The sequence below is a fragment of the Sorex fumeus genome, unplaced genomic scaffold (genome assembly GCF_029834395.1).
Source record: "Sorex fumeus unplaced genomic scaffold, SorFum_2.1 ptg000054l, whole genome shotgun sequence".
Classification (NCBI taxonomy): domain Eukaryota; kingdom Metazoa; phylum Chordata; class Mammalia; order Eulipotyphla; family Soricidae; genus Sorex; species Sorex fumeus.
In genome coordinates this window covers 13926744-13952576 of record NW_026606111.1, presented here as the reverse complement: position 1 = coordinate 13952576, position 25833 = coordinate 13926744, and the positions used below count along the sequence as shown (strand labels likewise).

Below are 25833 nucleotides of genomic sequence, written 5' to 3'. Positions count from 1 at the left end.
AAGGGGAGAGAGAAAACCCTAATAAACCGAATCAGAAATGAAAAGGGGGTCATCACAACAGAAACTACAGAAATTCAAAGGATCCTCAGGGAGTACTTTGAGAAGCTTTATGTCACAGAACATCAAAACCTCGAGGAAATGGATAAATTCCTAGACTCCTACAGACTCCCAAGGCTGAACCAAGAAGACCTGGAATACCTGAACAGACCTATCACCATCAAGGAAATTGAAATGTTAATAAAAAGTCTCCCCAAGCACAAAAGCCCTGGCCCGGATGGATTCACTAGTGAATTCTTCCAAATCTTTAAAGAAGACTTACTCCCAATCCTCTTTAAGCTTTTCCACGAAATTGAAATATCAAAAACACTTCCGAATAGTTTCTACGAAGCGAATATCACACTGATACCAAAAGCAGACAGAGATACCACAAAGAAAGAGAATTACAGGCCAATATCCCTGATGAACACAGATGCAAAGATCCTCAACAAACTACTAGCAAATAGAATCCAACTACTCATCAAAAAGATCATACACCATGACCAAGTAGGATTCATCCCAGGAATGCAAGGATGGTTCAACATTCGGAAATCAATCAACATATTCCACCATATCAACAAAAGAAAAGATAAAAAGCATATGATCATATCAATAGATGCAGAAAAAGCATTTGACAAGGTCCAGCACCCCTTTATGATGAAAACCCTAGCCAAAATGGGTATAGAGGGGACTTTCCTCAGCATAGTTAAAGCCATCTACCACAAGCCTACAGCAAGCATCATCCTCAATGGGGAAAAACTGAGAGCCTTCCCTCTAAGATCAGGGACGAGACAAGGATGCCCACTCTCTCCACTGCTGTTCAATATAGTACTGGAAGTACTTGCAATAGCGATTAGGCAAGAAAAAGATATTAAGGGCATTCAGGTAGGAAAGGAAGAAATCAAGCTCTCACTATTCGCAGATGATATGTTACTATACTTAGAGAACCCAATAACCTCCACCAAAAAACTCCTAGAAACAATAGACTCGTATAGTAAAGTTGCAGGCTATAAAATCAGTACCCAAAAGTCCATGGCTTTCCTATACGCAAACAGTGAGAGAGAAAAAACAACATGAAAAAAACAATCCCGTTCACAATTGTGCCCCAGAAAATCAAGTACCTATGAATCAGCTTAACTAAGGAAGTAAAGGACCTGTACAAAGAAAACTACAAAACGCTACTTCAGGAAATAAAAGAGGACATGAGGAAATGGAAAGATATCCCCTGCTCATGGGTCGGGAGACTTAACATTGTCAAAATGGCAATACTACTGAAAGCATTGTATAAATTGAAAGCAATCCCTATAAGGATACCCATGACATTCTTCAAAGAAATGGAGCAAACACTCCTGAAATTTATATGGAACAATAAGCCCCCACGAATAGCTAAAGCAATTCTTGGGAAAAAGAAAATGGGAGGAATCAACCTCCCTAACTTCAAACTCTACTACAAAGCATTAATAATTAAAACAGCGTGGTACTGGAACCAAAGCAGAACTGCAGACCAATGGAACAGGGTTGAATACACTGACATCTCCCCTCAATCATATGCTCATCTAATCTTTGATAAAGGTGCAAGAAATGTGAAGTGGAGTAAGGAAAGCCTCTTTAACAAATTGTGCTGGCATCACTGGACGGCTACGTGCAAAAAAATGGGTTCAGAACTCTGCCTAACACCATGTACAAAAATAAGATCAAAATGGATTAAAGACCTCAACATCAGACCAGAAACCATAAAGTACATTGAAGACAAAGTTGGCAAAACCCTCCATGACATTGAGGCTAATGGTACTTTCAAAGATGCCACACCACTGGCCGAGCAAGTGAAAACAGAGATAGATAAATGGGACTATCTTAAACTAAGAAGCTTCTGCACCTCCAAAGAAACAGTGACCAAAATACAAAGACAGTCTACAGAATGGGAAAAGATATTCACCGAATACACGTCTGACAAGGGGTTGATAACAAAGATATACAAAATACTGGTGGAACTCCACAGGAAGAAAACATCCAACCCCATCCAAAAATGGGGCAATGAAATGAACAGAAACTTTCTCAAAGAAGAAATCCGAATGGCAAAAAAGCACATGAGAAAATGCTCTACATCATTAATCATCAGGGAGATGCAGATCAAAACCACAATGAGATACCATCTCACACCTCAGAGACTGGCCCACATTCAAAAGAACAAAAGCAACCGATGCTGGCGCGGATGTGACGAGAAAGGGACACTCCTTCACTGTTTGTGGGAATGCCGACTAGTTCAGCCCTTTTGGAAAACAGAATGGACGTTTCTCAAAAAATTAGAAATTGAGCTCCCATTTGACCCAGCGATACCACTCCTGGGAATATACCCCAGAGAGGCAAAAATGTGTAGTCGAAGTGACATCTGCACTTGTTTGTTCATTGCAGCACTCTTTACAATAGCCAGAAACTGGAAGAAACCTGAGTGCCCAAGAACAGATGACTGGTTAAAGAAACTCTGGTACATCTATACAATGGAGTACTATGTAGCTCTTAGAAAAGATGAAGTCATGAAATTTACATACAAGTGGTACAATATGGAAAGTATCATGCTAAGCGAAATGAGTCAGAAAGAGAGGGATAGACATAGAAAAATTGCATTCATCTGGGGGATATAAAGCAACAAAATATGAGATCAATACCTAAGAATAGCTGAGATCAACACCAGGAGGATTTCTCCATAACTTAGAGGCCAGCCGGATATTCTAGGGGAAAGGGCAGTTCAGATAGAGAAGGGAACACCAGTGAAAGGTGTTTGGAGGATCCTCCCAGGAGGGGAAATGCATGTTGAAACTAGACTATGGACTGAACATGATTGCCACTCAATGCCTCTTTTGCAGACCACAACACCCAAAAGGAGAGAGAGAACAAAGGGGAATGCCCTGCCACAGAGGCAGGGTGGGAGGGGGGGTGGGGGGAAATGGGCACTGCTTGAGGGATGGGTATTTGATCATTGTATGACCGAAACTCAAGCACAAAGATTTGTAAATCTACAACTGTACCTCATGGTGCTTCACTAATAAAAAAAAAAAAGAGGAATTTTCTATGGGCCTTTAATACGTAATTTGCAAGCATATTTGATTAACTTTTAAGTTTTCTTCTATCCCCAGTATGAACCTCTTAGCAGATTGTTACAGTTTTTCAAACTTAAACTAAAATAATTAAATTAATTGAAAAATAACTAAAATTTATGTCCAAACTGAGTAGTTTGCATTTTATTGAGCAAGATCATGCCAACTGAGTTGACTTTTAATCCCATTTATAAGTGTATCTTTCTATGGAAACACACATTTAACTCAAGTTCATAGAAAGGAAGAAAAGTATAGTTAATGAGAATTTTTCATTTAATATAATCAGTAATAAAAATTAGCATAAACTCTAAAGAATTTAATGTAAGAAGCTCTTCAAACCTGTGTTCTCCCTAGAACACATGTATTGTTTGCTTGTCTCTATCTCTTTGCTTGTAGCTTTTTTTGACACTGAAGAAGTCTGTGTTCTCCCTTGAGCATGTATTTCCTCTATTTATCTCCCCTCACATCTTTCTAAGTTTCATTCAATAAAAATCTTCCTTGATTTAGTAAAAAAAAAGAATGTATATAGGAAACACTTATCTTGATAATCATCATAAAGGAACCCTGTCGAAGGTACTCATAGTAATCTTTAAATTCAGCAATATTTTCCTTAAAGTTCAATATAAAAGAAAACAGACTGGTAAAGCATAGTTCAGTGAAACAAACTTGAAAAAGGACAAGAACAATGCATTACTAATGCACAGGTCTCAAATTTAGAATGCATAAAGGAATGATTGATCATTGGAAAGCGGTTGACCTACCTAGCTTTGCCACAGGTCTGTTCCATTAATCTAACTTACTTTTGAGGGATGGGAAACTGGGCTACATTCAGCAGTGCTCTGTTAGACTATAACCAGCTGATACTCCTGATTACTCAGACATCACTCCGGGGAAGATTCAGGAGACCATATGTACTGATGTGTATTGAAGACAGTTTGGCCCACATGCAAGGTAAGCACTCTACACTATGTTTTATCTTTGACCCTATCTTATCATTTTTTTATTTAGTTTGAAAGCCCAGAGCTGATGTTTCTCAAACAAATAGTGATGAACTGAAAACTGTTTTTTTCCCTCCAAATGTTTAGTCTTCCATAATTCAATAATTAAAAAAATTACAGTTGTAAATCACTAAATAAAAATCAAAAGTTTAAGGCCTTATTTTCTGAGACATAAATTACTTTAAGTTGCTATAAAAGTTTCTACATATTTCCTCTCAGTTTTTACAATTATCACAGTCCAATAAAAGGCATTTCATGGGGCTAGAGTGAAAGCACAGTGAGTAGGGCGTTTGCCTTGCATGCGGCCAACCCAGGTCGAATCCCAGCATCCCATCTGAGCACTGCCAAGAGTAATTCCTGAGTGCAGAGCCAGAAGTAGTGACCCCTGTGCATCGCCAGGTATGACCCAAAAAGCAGGAAAAAAAGACATTTCATGGACGAACCTTGGCCAATAAAACATATTGGAGTAAGACCTATGCCTCTATGGACTCTGTATTACTAATCATCTCATAACTCTTCTTCCCACCATAATCCAGTGTTTCAAATCAGGTACAGTACACTTCTTTATAGGATAGACTTGGCAAGTATGGGTAGCTAAATAATAAAGCAAAACAGCAATTTACTAATCTTTAAAAAATAAATATAGGATCAATTAATACTAAATGCAAGCTATGTAAAATTAATACTGTAAGCAAGTACCACCCAAAAATATTGTGAGCTCACTTTCAGATTACAGTAAAAAGGATATCACAATATACTAAATCAGAGCTTTCTAAGTTTGTTTCCTAGTATACAGAAGTTGTGTTTAATTGTAAAACTGCATTTTCTAAAAGAATACTGTATATCCTTAATTTTAAAAAAAGACGAAGAAGAAGAAGAAGAAGAACAACAACAACAACAATAACAACAACAACCTTAACTGAAAAAAAAAACCTAAATATGATCGGAGATTTCAGTGAGTTAAAATATTTTGTTTGCTTCTTAGTGAGGGTCTTGTGTCGATGTTGACTGTTACTGATGGATTGATCACCATGAGGATTACTGAAGGGTGACATGATAATTTCTCAAAACAAACAAGGCAACAATGAAGTTTGCCTCCTAGGTTAATACGTTTTTTCATGAATATTTTCTCTATACTGTACTCTTTATTAATATTTGACTCAGAATAGAAATTCTTCTGAGAAAATCAATTCTTTTTTTATTCAAGCTACTGTTTTACTAGCTAAGTTTGTATAATATTCTAAATCTTTTGTTTTCATTTTAACAATGTTCAGTCTATCTTCACAAGTAGATTTTCATGTCAACAGCTTCCTTTGCTCATACATAAGAAACACCTTCTTTTATGCAGCAATTCAGGCACAGCTTCAGGGTCTACTCCAGTCCTCTTGCTTATTTAACACATCTGTGGTTAATTCCAGAACAATTGCAACAGTAACATCAAAACTCACTAATGACGAGCACAGTAACAGAAAAACGAATTCAAAAATAAATAATAAATTTTGAAATATTGAGAGAGTATTAAAATGTAACAGCAACACAGAAGTGAGCACAGGCTCACATAGGATAATAACACCATTAATGGGTATTTTGTACCTCCACACAAATTTGTGCAAAATTTCTATTTGCTAAAACAAACATAGAATATCTGTGAAACTCAATGAAGCAAGCTGCATAAAAAAATCATGTATGAATGCAGATTGTGTGGAGTCACATTTTTACTTCCTTACATTCTACTAGAAAAGAAAGGTTAAAACACAGCATTTAATCCAACAATTTGATTTTTATTCATTTGCTTTCTGATAATTCTATTTGCTATTTTTTAGATCAAGTAGTAGGAAATAAATTTACTGTATCACTGCAAAGAGGTAAAAAAAAACTTTACTTATGTCAAGGAAAATAAGATGACTGCTGCAATAAGATGCAAGTACAAAATAAAATTTTATATATATATATATATATATATATATATATATATTGGGGTCACACCCGGTGATGCAGAGGGGTTACTCCTGGCTATGCACTCAGGAATTACCCCTGGCCATGCTCATATGGGATGCTGGGAATTGAACCCGGGTCGGCCGCGTGCAAGGCAAACACCCTACCCACTGTGCTATTGCTCTAGCCTCTACAATATATATATTTTTAATTTTAATTTTAGTTTTTTTTAATTTGTTTTTCTATTAGTGAAACACCATGAGGTACAGTTATTGACTTACAAATTTTTGTGCTTGGGTTTCAGTTATACAAAGATCAAGTACCCATCCCTCCACCAGCGCCCATCCTCCACCATCACGGGTCCCAGCATTCCTCCCACCCCCCATCCCCCCATCCCACCCTGCCTCTGTGGCAGGGAATTCCCCCTTGTTCTCTCTCTCTTCTTTTGGGTCCTGTGTTTTGCAAGAGAGGCATTCAGTGGCAATCATGTTTGGTCTATAATCTACTTTCAGCATGCTTCTCCCACCCTGGGAGGATCCTCACAACACCCTTTATTTGGTGCTCTCTTCTCTATCTGAGCTTTCTTTTCCCCTAGAATGTGTGGCTGGCCTCCAAGTCATGGAGCAAAATTCCTAGTACTAATCTTGGCCACTCCTGGGTGTTAGTCTCCCATTTTGTTGCTTTATGTTCCCCACATGAATGCAATCTTTCTGTGTCTATCCCACTCTTTTTGACTCACTTGGCTTAACATGATACTTTCCATGTAGTACCACTTGTATGTAAATTTCATGACTTCATCTTTTCTAACAGCTACATAGTACTCCATTGTGTAAATGTACCAAAGTTTCTTTAACCAGTCATCTGTTCTCGGGCACTCAGGTTTTTTCCAGATTCTGGCTATTGTAAAAAGTGCTGCAATGAAGAGAAAGGTCATATAGACCTATACAGGGCTTTACACCCCAAAAAGAAAGAATACACATTCTTCTACAGTGCGCACGGAACATTTTTCCAAGACAGACCATGTCCTAGGCCACAAAGCATACCTCAATAGAATCAGGAAGATAGAAATAGTATCAATAATCTTTTCAGACCATGATGCACTGAGAATAGAAGTGAATCACACACAGACACCACAGACACGGAGAACCAAATCAAACACCTGGAAATTAAACAATGCTTAACAACGAGTGGATCAGGAAGGAAGTCAAGGACGAAATCAAAAGATACTTGGAAACAAATGAGAATGAAGACACGAGCTACCAGAACTTATTGGATGCAGCGAAAGCCGTTTTAAGGGGGAAAATTTATAGCTCTGCAAGCATATCTCAGGACAGAAGAAAGGATGCACATAAACAACTTGACTTCACAGCTCAAGATCTTAGAAAAGGAACAACAGAAAGCGCCCAAATTGGGCAGAAGGAAAGAGATCATAAAACTTAGAGCAGAAATCAACGACATGGAAAACAAAGAAACAATCTGAAAGATCAATGAAACCAAGAGCTGGTTCTTCAAGAAAATAAATAAGATAGATAAACCACTAGCAACACTCACAAAGAAATAGAGAGAGAGAGAACCCTAAAAAATCGAATCAGAAATAAGAATGGGGATATCACAACAGAAACCAAAGAAATTCAAAAGATCATCAAAGACTACTTTGAAAGTCTGTATGCCACGAAACAAGAGAACCTAGAAGAAATGGATAAATTCCTGGATTCCTATCATCTCCCAAAGCTGAATCAAGAAGATATAGAGTACCTGAATACACCTATTCACATCAAGGGAATTGAAACTGTAATCAAAAGTCTTCCCAAAAACAAAAGCCCACGTCCAGATGGACTTACTAGCGAATTTTTCCAAACATTTAAAGAGGACCTACTGCCAATTCTTCCCTACAATATATTTTTGATGTCAGAGTTGAAAACTTAGTTATAAAATAAAAATAGGCATAAAACTATATTGTATTAGATTATTTGAATTTTCTTATTTAAATAGGTTAAAATCATATAGTCACTACAAAGTGACTTTTGTTGATTTTTCCTGATAATTCCATTTTCCATTTCTTTAAGTTTTATTCGTTCCAATTTTAGTATATGCGATAGCACAGCGGGTAGGGTGTTCGCCTTACACGCGGCCAACATGGCCGACCCGAGTTCGATTCCTCCACCCCTCTCGGAGAGCCCGGCAAGCTACCGAGAGTATTCGATATGCCAGACACAGTAACAACAAAGTCTCCAATAGAGACGTTACTGGGCCCGCTCGAGCAAATCGACGATCAACGGGAGGGCCTTTACCTTTACCTTTACCTTAAGTTTTACTGGAGAAAGTAATAGGAAATAAGTTTGCTATATGTTTGCCAAGGGACAGGCTTGGGGGATTGCAGGGAAACTGTGGACATTAGAGGAGGGAAGCAGATATTGGTGGTGGGATTCGTGATGGAAAAGTGTATACCTGGAACAATTCTATTATGAACAACTTTGTAAATCATGATGTGTTAATAAAAAATGCAAGATAAAGTTTATAATATAGTACCATGTAAAGATATATCATATATTATAAATAGCATGAGCTGGTGTGATCAGATAATCTTTTTTTTTTTTTTGGTGGGGAGTAGGAGATACACCTGGCAGTGCTTAGGGATTACTCCTGGTTCTGTGCTCAAGTTTCAGTCCTGATAGTATCACAAAACCATATGGGTTGCCGGAGGTCAAACCTGGGTAGGACCTGTGTTGGGCAAAAATCCATGCCCACAGTACAATGCCTCCAGTCCCAAGGGACAGATGATCTTTTAACAGGCCAAGTTGTTCAACTGAATTTAGCTCTTAGAAGGCAGCCACCCTATATATGCACAGAAATAAGCTGTCTGTGTATATAATTTGTAGTTCACAGTCACTCTATCAAGCCAGTAAACTCTCTCTAAAATGATTATTTTTTAAGCTACTAATCAATCTAAAAAGCTTATTCCAATAACATTTTAAATTTTTTATTAGAAATGTCAAAGAAATGTTTTGCATCAATATTTTGGAATTAGGCAAAATATCATTTGCAGAATAAATCCATTTATACACACGCACACAAATGTTCAACTGGCAAGAAATTAATGATAAGTAAAATTATAGTCTATCCATTATTACAACGAAGATAACATGTAAGCCTACATAATGGGAATTCTTCCATTCTTCTGTTCAAGAATTAACTTTTTTGTTTTTAAAGCAGATTTATCAAGGTTTTGTTTATTAAACAAACAATTAACTCTGCTTATGTGTCTCCACGAATTTTTAAATATCCATAAACCATCATTATATATGAAGATAAAGCGCAGAGCCATTACCCAAAAAGTTACTCAAGGCAGTTTTAATATACTCCACCTAATCATAGAAATATATTCTTAATACTTTTTCTGGACATAAGTACTAATTATTTTCAAAATGTCATATACATATAATTGTACGCTGCGGACTATTTTTGAATGCTGTTTTTCAGGGGTGCTCCAATTTGTGCTCAGAGATTCCAGAACCACCACCCAAACAGTAAAACAGACCAACCCCAAGTACTAGGGTCCAAGAGTGTACTGTTGCTAGGACGCTATAGTGATATGGGGGAATGTGGGCCTAGGGACCACCAGGGTCATCCTCATGGTGGTGCACAGATCTCAAGGGCCCAGTGATCTTTTGGAGGCCACGGCCACAGTCACGGTCCTCCCGTTGTTCATCGATTTGCTCGAGCGGGCCCAGTAACATCTCCATTGTGATACTTGTTACTGTGTTTTTCGCATATTGAATACGTCACGGGGAGCTTGCCAGGCTTTGCCGAGCGGGCGAGATACTCTCGGTAGCTTGCCGGGCTTTCCGAGAGGGGCGGAGGAATCAAACTTGGGTCGGCCATGTTGGCTGCGTGCAAGGCAAATGCCCTACCACTGTGCTATCGCTCCAGCCTATGGAGGCCACTTGGTGTGGAAATAGAAACCCAGTCAGAAGCATGAGTATCGTAACACCTATACTATCTGCCCCAAATTATACAGACCTTTCAAAGTATGCCAAGTTTCAGTGAGATTATACCACTGTGATTATTCCATGTTGGTTCTTATATCATTAACTCATACTTATTGTTAAATAAGATGACATTTTATAAGAGTACTATCTGGTATCTCCACATACTCCACAATTGTTTAAAGTTGGTGGCTATTATAAGTATAAGTACTCATTGTAGTTTCGTTTTTTTTCTTTAAGGTAGACATATGTTTATTCTATTTGCTTTGCTGGGTCATATAATTGTAAGGCACTCTCAAGTTGTTTCTTTTTCCAACATCCTTGTTTCATTTTTTGAGCCTTCCAACTATGTATAGAACTTGTTTGATATTATCACCTGTACAATCATATACCTGTACATGATTGTTTGTTGGCTTGTTTTCTGATTTCCATTATAGCAGGTATACAGTGATTTTAAGTTGCACCCATTTATTAAGGACATCATGAAAGCCTGTAATAACCATATATTTTTTTCATTTTTTCCAACCACGTATTTCAAATATTGCAGTGTCTGAACAAATTTTTCTCCGTATTTTTAAATCAGGTTACTTAAATATTGATCACTGAATTACCATAGATGCTTTGCAAGTTTTGTTTTTTCTATGTTCTGCTATTTGGAATTTAAATATTCTATAATAATAATAAAAGATACTGAAAATTTTTTCCAGGTCTCTATTTTTCTCACTGATTTCTATTTATTTAAATATAAAATCTATTTCTATTTAAATTTCTATTTATTTAAATTCAAAAATCTGAAACTTTCAAATAAAATTGTGGATTATAAAATTATGCTTAGCTACACAAAATCATTGCATTTTTATGATTTATTTACAAGTGTTATAAAACTACTTTTTTTAAACATTTTTTTATTAAATCACCATGAGATAGTTACAAAGTTTTCACGGTTGACTTTCATTCATACAATAATCGAACAACCATCCCTCCACCAGAGCACATTTTCCACCCCAGTGTTCCCAGTATCTCTGTCACAACCCCCACACCATTGCACTTAGTGCTTCTGAGGCAAGCAGCTTCTTTCTTACTCTCTACCTTTGCGCATTATGGTTTGCAATACAGATACTGAGAGGCTTGTTATGAACGATATTTCTAAGATGGAATTTCACTTGGTTTAATGTTAATATAATCAATTCTCATTCGTTTGTTAGTGCTGCCGTGGTTTGTAGTCAACAATTTTTAAAGTTTGGGTTATTTATTTCTTCTAAGTTATCACTTTCTTTTAAATGATAAAAAGTTACAAAAAGTAGGGTCTACTAATTAAATCAGTGTTAATATTTAAAAATATCATCCATGTTATCAACCTTTGTTTTCAAATGGGGTATTTAGATTATTTATATTTAATACAACTGCTAACACTGATGTGAAAATGAGGTGGGGTTTGACAGAAACTGCAAGAGCAGGTACTCATAGCAGCAGATATTTGAACAGAAAAAAAAAAATCCAAGCTAGGACAAAGAAGTGAGCAAAGATTATCTCTGCTTCTGGGGCTGGAGGACAAGTACAATGGATAGGGTATTTTCCTTGCTACAACTGATCAGGTTCAGTCTCTGGCATTTCACACAGTTCCTCAAGCAATGCTAGGAGTGACCCCTAAACATTGCTGATTATGGCCCAAATGAAAGGAAGAAGGAAAGAGAAAGGATGGAAGGAAGAAAAGAAGAAAGAAAGGAAAAGGAAGGAAGGAAGGAAGGAAGGAAGGAAGGAAGGAAGGAAGGAAGGAAGGAAGGAAGGAGGGAAGGAAGGAAGGAATAAAGGAAGGAAGGAAGGAAGGAAGGAAGGAAGGAAGGAAGGAAGGAAGGAAGGAAGGAAGGAAGGAGGGAGGGAGGGAAGGAAGGAATAAAGGAAGGAAGGAAGGACAGTAAGAAGGAAGGAAGGAAGGTTGGTAACCTGGGCACAAGGTGAACAGGAAATGTACTCATCTTAAGCCCATTTCTTTGGATATAGAGAAGCCCATGTGACTTAAGTTTCTAGTGGGGTTAAAGGAGAAATAAAATATTAAATTTAAAACTAGATCATTTCCAGAATTTTGATGATCAAAAATTTTTTTCTTTTAATTTTTCACTTCCCCTTAAATTTCTAAAGCATACTATTATACTATAATATAAATATTATTACATCTAGAATATAAATGCATCTTCCATGCAATTATTTTTAGCAGATTTAATTTTCTTAGCTGAAGGAAAAATCTATGCTAATAGGACTATTCTCTTTATTTCACATCCACAAATATTTATTGAATGTACACTTTGTGTCAATTGTGAAACTAGGTATAAGTATAAAGGTTAATAAGCAATCAGTTTCAGAATAACACATTGGAGGAAACCTAAAAATATATGCAAACAATATGATATGGTAATGCCATAATATGGTACAGATATGTCTGAGAGTGTAAGTCAATAGCCATGTCAATACAAGGTAAACCATATGTTCCAACCTGGGTTAGAACTTATTACTATAAGAGTAGTTGACAATATTCTCTGTCTTAATGACTACTCTACATATAATTATGTAGCATAAAACATCAATAAAACTTTTTCATTCGAATATGTAGAAATGTTTAGGAATCCTTTAATATGGAAAGCAATGGAGAAACATTAAGACTATGTAATATATATATATAGGTATATATTAGAAACACATACATTCCCCTCATTTTTGTTTGTCTATAATATTCCATAATTTGATGAAATACACATTTATCATAACTTGTTTAGATTTAAATTTCTATTTTCCTGAGCCAGAGATATAGTGTCAAGGATATAGGGCTTGCTTTGTACATGGTTCACTCCAATTTGATCCCCAGGATCCCATATAGTCCCACAAACACAGCCAGGAGTGATCCTAATGCACAGAATCAGGAGTAATCTCTGAGCACTGTCATATGTGACTTCCCCAAACCCATAAATAAATTTCTAGCATCCTGACAGAAACAAAATTTCTCCATGTGCCCTAGACTACAATCTAGTCATCAATAATTAATTAAGATTTCAATATTGTACTTTAAACAATATATTTTTTGAAGGTTTGCTTGTTTTGTAACTTAGAAAGGTAATCATCAATTTCAGGTCTCCATGTCTAAAGTACCACCATCATGAAATAGTAAGGACGGGCATACATCATACAGGGATAAGGAGCTTACTAAAACCAGAGTTTATTGAAACATTTTGTCATTGTTGAGAGACAATTTCCCATGGGTCTTTCATATTTCTGCACATCTCATGAAAGCACTAGCAGCTTTTGGTCTGTACCATTTCCAATCATGTTTATAAAGTAAACAATCTTAGAAAATAGATGTTGCATTTCCTTCTAGAGATGTGGGAGTGTGCTTACCATCCAATATAAAAGATTTGTGTTTCTGAAGTCCAGCATCATTTGCTGTAATATTTTGTTATTATGTTGCCTGTCTTGTACCTTGTAGAAACTGGGGGTCAGAGAATAAGGGCAAAAATGTGGATACTCTTATTATTGCTACTACTGTGAGGAATAAAGTATAAGTTACCTCTAATCTAGAAGTCTGATGTCTTCTACCAGCTCTTATGTCAGCTGAATAGTATAAAACATCTCAGTCCTTTCATATCAAATATTTTTAATAATGATGTGATGAGGATAAGATGTTAGTGAAATCTTGCCCTTTCTTTCTGGAAGAGGAAGCATGAGGGCATCTACTCTGTGAGAGAACTCAAAAAGCCTTTTCAAGGGTTTCTTCCCAAACTGTTGCCTGCAATCTGCAGCACTAGTTACAAGTAAGATCTGGACTGAGCATGCAGAAAGTTTCTCTCTATTTTAGGCAAAACGGTGATCCACATTTTATATGGAGTATGAAAAAGGGAATTCCATCATTAGAAACCTGGTGAAATATTAGACCTCTGACTTAGGTAGGAGGGGGCAGGGAGAGTACTGATTATTAAGAAATAATGGCAAGTGGTAAGTTACATTTGATTAAATTTTTCCTTCATTCTCCAGTTCCAAATTTAGATCCACTTGGAAATGACAGTGAAATCTCTGCTTTTTTATAATGGGTTCCGACTGTTATAAGGGAACTTTAGCTCTCCTGTAGAGATTTTCCTGAAACTGAAATTCTGTGGAAATCTGTCTCATAATCTAACATCTAGGCTTGATTGTTCTGGGTTGAGTTTGTCATTTTGATAAAGTTCTACAAAGTGATAAGCAAGTCTGGATACATTCTTGAAATAAAACGAGGGAAATTCTGCTAGCCCTGATATTGAAACCATGGAGAAGAATCTGAGATAAGGACGGTCGCAACTCAAGATGGTTATTTTTTTATTTGTGAAGGTTCATCATTGTATAACCAGGTCACATAGGTCACAAATTCAGAAATCACCTTAATTTTCTGCTAGAGCCGAGGGACTGCCAATGCAGAAATATATGACATCAGCCATGAGAAATTTTATCCAATAACCCTATAGAAAATATGGCTGGATCCCCAAAACTCTAAGCAACAGACACACCACTTGAACAGCAAAGCACACATGAAGTCGTGTTTATTTTCTATTTCATGAGTCTTTCCTATTTCTGTAATTTGATTTTTTATATTTTAAAGGAAAAAAAAGATTAAAAGCCAAGGAGTCATTTACCCAAGAGATTTTAGACAGGGCTCACAGTTGGAAAGGGAAACAAATATGATCTTTGGGTCTATTTATTTTTTGTTGTTATTCTATCTTAAAATGCATAGGAGGAATTATTTTCACTACTTATTAAATGTCTGAGAAGATTATTATACTTGGGAAAGACTCCATGTAGAGAAGTGTTAATAGAATATGTAAATCACTTCCAATCTTCTTCCTTCTTTCTTCATAGATGGTCTGACAGAGCAGTATAGAATCCCGAGAGGACAAAAAAAGTCGGACTTGATTACAGGCTTGAAAACAATATGATAGTAAGGAACAAGTTATTTCAATACAAAATCCATATATGACCAATGAATAGACTGAAAAGCAGGAGTTTAGACAGTATTATTACCAAATATTCTAAATGAATCTACTGAATAGACTAAATACTTGAATATTATGTGTGCCAGTATGCTTTCATTTCTATCCTTTGGCTCCTGAGGACAAAGACTAATTCATATGCAAGTTGCTAGATCACCAGCACTCATTTTTAGTAATTCCCCAACCCCAGCTTGCTTTCCCCACCATGTATTATAAATATAGGCTATATTTTTAAGGGTAGATAAAAGTTTTTGACATTTGTCATCACTATGTAAGTAGCAAGAGTGTTTCTGTTCTCTTTGGTAAAAAACTTTAGGGGCTAGAGTGATACAGCACAGAGAGAAAGGTGCTTGCTTTGCACACATCTGACCAAGGATCAATCCCTGGTAGCCCCTTTGGTGCCTAAGCACAGTCAACAGTGATACCTGAGTGAAGAGCCTGGAGTAAACCGATAGCACAGCTGCGTGTGTTGCCTCATGTTACACACACACACACACACACAACAACAACAACAACAAAATTCTTAACTCTGTAATGATGTGCTATTGAGGACTGAGGCCTTTTTCTTTTTCTTTTTTTTTTTTTTTTTTTTTGGCAATGTCTTGACTATAGTTTATTACTCCTTCACAAACCAGGATGACTAGTAAACCAGACAAAATGCAAAGTCTGTTTTTAAGTGAGTCATTTTGGGACTATGTGGGCAGATTTACAATGTCAAATCACTCTGAAAATCTAATAAAATTATTTTCTATCCAACCCCAAAGCAATACCAATAAATACCCAGCATATTACTGGAATCCTGGAGTGCTGGAGAGAGTACCGCACTTAGCAATTCTTACACCTTTACACGAAAAGCTATTAGTAAGGCCTTTCGAACCTGTTCAGTATGTTGTGGTATAATCTTTACAACAGAGTGAGGGTAAGAGGGTTCCCCCATTCCAACTAAGCTTATTAAATAGAAATCTCTGTAACCAACTTGCTATCTGGTTCCTATCACAAACAGCAATTGCTTGAAGGTAATCTCCCTAACTTGCAGAATATACTCCTACCAGTGACATCTCTTTTGAAAAGTAGTTATTACCTTGCTGCAAAGGACTTGTAAAAGTTACATTCTGACCTATGAAGGTCCTGTGACTGTTAAACCTACTATTTTAAATTTGGAGTTGGTCAGCTCAGACTCAGTGACTAACAATGGGGGAAGACCTTACTTTGTGGTCTGTAGAAAAATCTAAGGAACTAGAGCTGGAGAGATAGTACAGTGGGTAGGGCATTTGCCTTGCACGCGGCCAACTCAGGTTCGATCCCCAGCATCCCATATGGTCCCCCAAGAACTGCCAATAGTAATTCCTGAGTGCAGAGCCAGGAGTAACTCCTGAGCATCACTGGGTGAGAACTCCCTCCCTCCCAAAAATAGAAGAAAAAAATCTACAGACCTCAATTCTCAAAAAGAAAAGGGCTTATATTCGAGTCCTTAGCTCCTCTGGCTCTAGTGTCAGGCATCTCAGTTTTACGTGAAAAAAAATTTAAAAAGGTTCTCCTTAACTGCTACAAGGATAATAAATTTTACTGTATCCTGAATCTGCCACACCCAGCTAGAAGTTTCTTACATGGACTTTATCTTCATTCTCCTTAGTTGGTTTGCTCGAGCAGGCCCAGTAACGTCTCCATTGGAGACTTTGTTGTTACTGTGTCTGGCATATCGAATACGTCACGGGGAGCTTGCCAGGCTCTGCCGTGTGGGCGAGATACTCTCGGTAGCTTGGCGGGCTCTCCGAGAGGGGTGGAGGAATCGAACTCAGGTTGGCCATGTTGGCCGCATGCAAGGCAAATGCCCTGCCGCTGTGTTATCACTAAGAAATGTAAAATAAATAGTAAAGGAAGGCTTCAATTTCTTCATTCCCCACAATAAATACCTGTCAACAACTCTGGTTACTTTATCACTCTCCACAACTTTTGCTTAGCCTTTCAGGGAACAGACAAATACTATCGGGCAGTTTATATGAACAAGACAAGTTAAATCAACTGTCTTCTTGTGTTCTTTCCGTTAAAAAAAAACAGAATAAATTATTCATTCTTAAATCAAGGATAAAAAATCTCAGCCTTCATAGGTCTTGCCTCTTGAAATAACGCATATGTCTCCTCCAAGAAACCAAGGATTGCGGCCATCATTATCACTAGCAGCCGAGGGTGTCCCTATGGATATGCAACCCAGTCACACCTAATCAACTCTTAGAGAACCTACACAATCAATGGTCACTCTTAAAACTGCCTTCTAAAATTAAGTACAGTGGGCTGGTGAGACAGTACAGTGGGTAATGCATTTGCCTCACCTGCAGTTTCCGCAGATCAGGAATAAAGCTTGAAGACCACCGGGTGTGGTCCAACAACAAACCAAAAAATTAAGTTCACTTGTTACAGCAGTTGGTGGATATACAAACTCTTACACTTATCGATATATAAAATGGGTCTTAGACATTGTCACCAATTTGTCCTTCCATTTTTTTCCCTTTAGTAAACTCCCCTTTGAATGTTCCTTGAAGATTTACATTTTTAGAAAACACACTTGATAATTCAAACATATTAAAACTCTAAAACCAGATATATTTCCTATAAAACTTAATCTAAATGATAGAATCAATGTCTGGGTCAGGCTCTGTCATAATAATAATTGCTTTACACAGTCAAAAGTGAAAACAAAAGAAACTTTGTTAGAATTAGAACTAAAATGTTGAGCAATAAAATCTTAAAATGTTATTCTTTTACTTTCTTTTGGTTCCAAGATTCTGCCTCCATTCATTTGGCAAGGTGCACTGTGACCCAATTGTAGTCTGTATTTTTTTCTCAATAGACTTGCTAAATAACTTGTTGGCTTCTCTTGGTTAACTTTTGCTGCTCTTTCACTGCTCCTTTATGTTTGTCCTTATCAGTCTCCAATGGTACTGTAAACTTGTTGAGGTCTGAAAATTTGTCATATTCATCTTCAGAGGTGTAATCATCATTTCAATCTTACCATATAATAGGCCCTCAAAAAGTGGAGACTGAATTGTACTCTAAGGAAATTAGGTCATGGGAACCTTAGAGAAGTAATTGACATTCAGTTAAAGTTGCATCTTAATTGGTTTAAAGAAGGCCACTTTTAAAGAAAAAGTTTCTTCTAGGCTTTTGATCCAGCAATCCTGAAGTCTGAGATCACAGATCCATACTTCTAGTATCTGCTAATCCAGGCACACTTCTAGAAAATGCAATATTGTTCCAAATGATGTAAATAAAATATCAATTGTCATAGAAAATTACTCTTCATGAGTCACAACTACTAAGAATGCATTCAGTAATTTTTTTTAATCTAAAAATGATGAGGGTTTCCTATTGATTCAGTCATTTTCTTTTACTCATCTGTCTGGCCATCACTGATAATAAAGCTAAAATTTCCAGGTTTTCCAATTGTAGATTAGGAATTTTGGGACATAAATTTATCTTCGCTGATAAACTGAGCTACTAAAAAGTGATGACAAAAAAGGGAGATGGCACAGATGATGTGCAAATGAGAATCAGGAACAGCACTATAAACTCTAGGGCTTAAAAGAGAATAAAAGAAAAAGTACCTGCCTAAGAGTTAGACCAGAGTGCAGGAGGGAACCTGCAGACATTAGTTGAGAAAAGTGAACACTGTGAAGGAATTGGTGCTCAAACATTCTACCCCTGGTATTCCATCGTTTATAATTTTGTAACTGTGTAATTTATGGTGATTCAGTAACTGCATAAAAAAAGATGTATTTGCAAGAAGATGAAACTATAAAACACTGAAACTTTATTTCCAATGTTTTTCTTTTTTCTAAGAACTATGGAAAGTTAAAATGTTAAAGTTATATTTTTTCTAAGAACTGTGGAAAGTTAAAATGGCATGTTCATGGTTTACAAACTTTCAGATAAAGTGTGAAACAAATGTTCAGGTGAAATAGGAAAAAAACAAAACATTACTTTTAACTATGATTCTGGGAACAGGCATTCCCCGAAGAAGCAAAGCCTTATTTTATTTTCCGAGGAATCACAGTCTTCTTCAGTTTTCTTTAATACCAAAACTGATTGCTCCCTTATTACTTTCCTAAAATAAGGGGAAAATGGAATTTATTTATAGAAATACAGATAGCAAGAGACTGAGATTCTAATTCTGTTTTTATTAACTACTTAAGAAACTTGTTAATAAAATGATGAGAAGAGAATCCCCACTACACCTTCTAATCCATATCTAAATTCTGTGATCCCTTCTACCAGTAATGCCAAGCATTAAATTTTCAACAAGATGAGTAAAAGCTAATTTCATACAATCCTACTTGCAAAATCACAGATTCCAAATGTTTCTTTTGTGTAGGACTTTTAACTAGACATAAGATTTTACCTCATGAGACAATGATTTGCATATTTGGGTAAAACTTTGGTTGGATCATCATGCTAGTCTAGAAATATTCATTTTGCTTATTTTCTCTTTGAAAAAGTAGTTTTATAATGTTTTCAAATGCTTTATATAAGCATTTATGCAATAATTTGATACCACTAAACTTGTGTGTTCTTTTTAATATACATAGAGCACTGTAGCACTGTCCTCCCGTTGTTCATCGATTTGCTAGGGCAGGCCCAGTAACATCTCCATTGTGACACTTGTTACTGTGTTTGGCATACTGAATATGTCACGGGTACCTTGCCAGGCTTTGCAGTGCGGGCGAGATACTTTCGGTAGCTTGCCCAGCTCTCTTAGAGGGGCAAAGGAATCGAACCCAGCTCAGCCAGGCCTGTGGCGCGCAAGACAAACGCCCTACCTCTGTGCTATCACTCTAGTCCCAATGTACATAGAGAACTCTGATAATATAAAATCCCTTGTGATTTTGTAAATATATTCTTTAAATGTACTAATGTATTCGCAGGTGTACAAGTAGAAATATAATTTAATGTATTAAAATATTTTGTGTATTTATCCATCAACAGTAATTTTGTCTTGATGAGTCACTAATTTACTGGCCTCTTTAAGATTGTAGTTTTAAGTATGTGTTTTCCTTCTTTCAAAATTTGTTTTTAAATTTGTCTGGATTTATACTTAGGTCAATTGCTTTATGCATAATGGTTTGCCTATAATCCCTGGGGTTTTACTGAGTAAAATAAGTGAGCCATTTCTTTTTTAAAATGTGATTTTATTGCTGTGATTAAAGAAACATTTCATAAAATACAAATTTGAAAGTAGCTGCTAGATCAAATATCAAAATAATAGAACTTATATATGTAGTTATTTTTATTTGAGTAAAGAATTTAAACAAGTATCCTTGGTTTTAATCTTTTTGGCATCTTACCTGCTTTTCCTTCTTCAGTTCCTCTATGTCTTTCTACCACATCCACAGTCAAAATAGTGTCAACAGAAACACTGGAACATTCAACTAGGTGGTATTGATTGGTTAAATGATCCATTATTATTTTCACAATTTTAATTTCTCCTTGCCATTGTAAACATTTAATTTAGACTCATCTTATCCTCTAGGTGGCATAATTATGAACATTATAAAATAAAGCTTAATGATATTCAAAGAGCTGTCATTCATAGTTTGCTATGCCTTGTCTATGTGTTATATTTAACTGTGTTTTCATAGTTTTAATATTGCAGTGATGTTAAATTTAGGCATATCTTCTGGAATTCCAGCTCACTGAGTTCTTCACCAAAATTTCTGCCATCTTTTGAGGTGCAGAAATTATTTGCATCCTTAGAGACAATTATAGATCATTTTAATAGCACACATATTACAAGTATGCAAATTTACAAAGAGTAAGAATTTTACCTTAATCAGGATTCTGCTAACATAATGGAGCTGAACATACCATTAGTAAAATTATGGACAATGATTGATCAAACTCAGCATTACTTTTTGCTATCAGTTTTGTTCTACTAATATCTTTTCTAATAGGATTTCGTTATTATACATGTGGCATTGTCTAAAGGGCATATGGCTATGAAAAAATAAAAGTACTTATAGAAAAATGATCTTTGATTTTCACATAGCATTCACCTGATAAAACTGCTTGCAAAGATTTTAAGTTTTACTTAAACTTAATTATTAAAGAATACTTTTGAATACTTTTAGTTAAATAATAAATTTAGTATAACTGAAATTCCAGATTTACTCCCGCCTTTAACTGCAGCCCTTAACATTTTCTTAAAACCATCTCTCATCTGTGATTTGCTCATTGCATTTCTCTTTATGTCTACATATGATAAAAGAAATAAAAACATACAATTTCAAATCTTCCCATTGGGAAAAGCAAAAATTTAGGCAATCATCACTACACAAATTTTCAGGACAATTGTTCAACTTTTCTCTTCTATTTCTTGTGTAAGCAGACTGTTTTATATAAGGTGAGGGAGTATATGTCTTCTCTATCAAAAAGAGCAGGAATGCTAGTGAAACTCTTATATCTTCATCACTATTTAAAATAATAATAATACCCCAAGTTTTTATTCACACGCTGCATACTTCAATTAGGTACCTTTAAAGTTTTTAATAATTCCCTTTCTGATTACTCGTTTTTTTTCTGAATTGCTTTGAACACAAGCCCTGTGGTCAAGTATTCTATAGAATAAATTATGCTGGAGTTATTTTTTTAATATTTCTTTTAAAAAATAGATGAAAATTGTGTGGTAGTTTTGTTCTGAAGATTTCAATACCTGGGGAATCTGGGAGCATGTATTTTAGTATTTGAATTGCAACTGCCTGTGCTCATTCATTCTTATTTCTCTCTTGCATATTCATTCATTGAACACACATTCTCCCTTCAAGCCAAGTAAATACAAAATAACCACCCTAAAATATTAAGTATGATTTCATAAAAGAAAACTATTACGCTAAGGAAACTTCTACAGAAAGATTGATTCTCTGGATGCTAAGATACTACACAACACCCGAAGTCCCTCGATAGTGCAGCAGCTTTTGGGTACAACGGTGTCTGATCCTCCTATATCCCTCTCTTAGCCAACTAAAAAGAAATAAGGGCTTTGGCTTATTGCAAATACAAAGAAGATTTTAGTCGCTGAGTTTGGCGCTACTCTCTTCTCCTTCAAGAAAAAGCTTCTTATCCTGAAGAGTTGCTGAGCTTTTCACAGTATAGTATTGCTGCAGGAGGAGATTCTTCACACAGTCAGGTGCCAGGTCCTCAAACTAGAACTAAGATTGATTCAGATTCAGAGGAACAGGTCACATAGGGGCGTTCCCTGTACTCAGTGGAGACACCTCCGAAAAGAAGAGAAGGAATCCTAGCTCTGCAAATAGTTATGCTCTTTCAAAGAACAGTAGCAAAAAAAACTTTAGTTGCAAAAAAATTTTTGCCCCGCCCCCGCCACACACACACACACACACACACACACACACACACACACACACACACACACTTCATCTAATGCTAAATAGCCCAGGTGCAGAGAAACACAAAGTAACTGTGCAGACGCCAGGATCACAGCGTGCCTGTGCCAATTTCCTGACTTGACTGTCAGAGAAGCCAGGGAAGAAGCACCGCGTCTAGGGAATGAGGTCAGAATTCCCCGAATGGATCATTCCCTCTGCGAAGGAACCAGGCGGGACAGGGGCGCTAGGCGCCTAGCTGGGGAAAAGAAGGGTTGGTGGGTCCAGGCGCACTTCGCAGAGGCTTTGTAGGGTGCAGGGGCTATCAGGAAATAAGAAGGGGCAAATGCGGGGACGGTGAAGGAAGAGACGATGATGCCTGGGGTGAGGAGCGGGGTCATTCACCGCTCTAGCGCGTGTAGGAGCACCGAGGCTGAAAGGTGCAAGAAAGCTGGGAGCACCGGCCGCCAGTAACTGTTCCCCGGAGAGAGAGGGCTTGGGGTTGCCAGCAGGTGGAGTTGAAACCCAACAGCCCCTCGGGGACCGCCACACCAGCCCTCCAAGCCCTCCACTACCCGGAGGTCGCGGAATCACATCAGGTGGTTCGGGGCGACCCCCCTTCAGCCCGAGAGGTGCTCCCCACACAGCGCCCCGACGCCCGAGCCCCCACGCTCCGGGATACTCACCGAGCCTGAGAAGAAAGCGCCATCCGGGCTGGCTCCCGGGCTGCGTGGCAGCAGGCGGCGGGCAGGGCCGGCCGGCGGGGGCGGCGCCGTCCTAGGAGTGGGACCTGGGCCGGGGGACCCCCGGGCGGCGACGGAAGCGGCGGGGGCGCGGGGAGCTGCGGAGCGGGAGGGCGCTGGATGCGGAGCTGCTGCGCGCCGCGCGCTCTCTGCCCATCGCCGGCTCCGGCGGCGGCCGCGCGGCTGTGGGGAGGGCGGCCGGGGGAGGGGAGGAGGCGCGCGGCGGGGAGGGAGCGGGGGAGCGCAGCCGAGACGGTGGGGGAGAGCGGGGTGGGGGGTGGGGGAGAAGGAAAGGGCTGATGATCACCGGGAATGGGGAGGGGGGAGGCGCGCCCGAGCCCACCGGAGGTTCCCACCGCCCGAGCGAGGGGAGGAGACGTTCGGGAGGGAGGAGATGGGTGTCTCCCGCGCCCCTCACCGCCGCTCCCCTCCTTCCCCGCTTCGCGCCCTTTCCCCGGGCTCTTCCCCACCACGGCCCACGCCGGAGGTGGCCCAGACCGCGCTGCGGGCACCGGAGGGAGGCCGGGCAGCACAGGGGCGGCTGCGAGCCGAGCCGCTGGCCCGAGGCACCTGTGCCCGCAGCCCACGGCCGCCGGCTCCTTTGCTGCGGCTCCCGGCGGGATCCGCCGGCGCTCGCTCGCTCCCCGTCTCTCCCCTCTCTGGGCAGATTGTCCTCGTGCCCGAGCATCCATGACATCTGGGTCGTCCCTCTCGCTTGCAGTGTGCTTTCCCGGGGCGCTCGTTGGCACGGGGTGTCCGGCCAGAAGGTTTCCAGCAGTGAGCTGACTGTAGTCACGCATCGCTTTTGCCCCCTTGAGCGGGGGTTGTCGGTGTGGGTTTGCTGCTGGGGTAAGAAGCAGGAAGGGTGAAATTTCTCGGATCCTATTGCATCGGACCACGTTACTGGAAGGTTGTTGGCGTGAAGGGCACGGGGTCGGTTGGTCATAGCCTTCTGTATTGTGGTACTTCTCCCTTTCTTCAATTCTAAAATCCACAAACAAAGCACGACTTAACTCGTTTGAGATGAACGGTACTGTCTTTTTTTATGCAAAGCATTCACTACCCCCCCACCCCTAATTCTAAGGGTTATGTTTTATTCTATTGCGATTCCCTTCCCCGCTCCCCCTCATCACCCCCCCCCCACCCCCCACCCCCTTCAGACTACAAATCAGTCTGGTTTATTCGCAAACTACTACAAAAACTGGCTGGGTAATGGGCACTGCGTTTAGAGCTTGTCCACTTAAGATCAAAGGTGGGGGGGGGTGTATACACAAAATAGTAAATATGAAAACAGTTGTAACTCGATAAATTTCCTTGAAACGCAATTTTATTTGATAATCTCTATGGGGCGCTTGTGAATAGACAGGGAGCAAGTATATAGCGTAAGAGATATGATGATTCTCTCCACGTGCCCTCGCCAGTCTAATAAAACTTTCCTGAAAAAGATATGACATGTGAAATGATGGAATTGTTTCTCATGAGAATCTTGGAGGGAAAGAGTTTCTGATTTCGTTTCTGGTTTCTGTCTGCTTTAATTTTAGTGTTTAAAACATTTTGCCTTTAAGAGTAATTTTTTGGAAGAAAAGGAATGGTATTTTAAAACAAATGAATTCTATACTTAATTTCATGCAGGTATTTCATGTATTACATAACAAAGTTACAAAGTTAAATAGGTACACTTTCAAGTTTTAAATGCAGCTTGTGGAAATGTTTTAATACAACAAGGTGTGCCCAGAAAGTGATAGACTCTCTGCAGTCCTAGTTTCATATGAGGAAAAAAAAAAACTGGTGATAAAGTAATACTAGATGATCTCAGTATCTGAACTTGCTAGAATTCTTTCTATGGAATGTACCCGCTCATGAAAATACTCGGTTTTACATGTGTCTGGTAATATGCATAAAAGGAGCACTTCCTCATTAAAGGTGCAAGAGTTATTGAACTCTTCTCATACATACCACTATTTGAACATGCATGCCTTGCTACTGTCTCCAGATGTTTAGAATTGTACTCTTAAATCCACAATATGCTATTCTACCAAAGAAGACTCTAGATAGACAATGGCTGTTGAAGATCTATTGCTCATTTGTACATGTCTTCTTAAAGATTTATATGATAGCACTGATCTATTACAGAGGTAGCAGTAAATTTTTCAAATGAAAATGACTACTTAGCCTGGGAGTGGTTACAGAAAATTAAAACTTTAAGATAAATTTAAGATCTCAGAATATATATTAATTAACTTATATTCATTACTACAAATAGAGATAGAGGAATACACTATTTTTGACAGACTTTTATTTTTTATATTTATTTTAATGACAACAAAAGCCACAACTGTTGATAAAATTCTAGAGTTGAAAGTGATTAGATAACAAAGTTCCATTATTTTCTCTTCCCAGTTCTTCATACTCCTTGTCTTCTCTTGGTAAATAAATCATCTTTGAGAATTTTTACTACTTCCCCTCCTAGTTTGATTATGGAAGAGTAATATCTACTTAGCTTCACTTTCTAGTTATGGAAAATAAAGAAAATGCAAATAAAATGCCTTAAAACTAAGCAAAAATACACAATGGCATTTAGAGCAAAACAAGTTTTTTAGCCTTTAATGTCCAACTAGAAACAAAAATAGGATGATATAAGATGGGATGGGATTCCATCTC

General features: G+C 38.1%; 1 protein-coding gene across 2 annotated transcripts in view; it reads right to left on the bottom strand.

Moving 5' to 3' along the window:
• FUT9 (fucosyltransferase 9) overlaps positions 1–23332 on the bottom strand; it is a 211484-nt gene extending 188152 nt beyond the window's left edge. For both annotated transcript variants that reach the window (XM_056125208.1, XM_056125210.1), the window contains exon 1: positions 23116–23332. The gene's annotated coding sequence lies outside the window, so the exon portion shown is untranslated. The remainder of the gene's footprint in view (positions 1–23115) is intronic.
• Positions 23333–25833: the final 2501 nt, after the last annotated feature.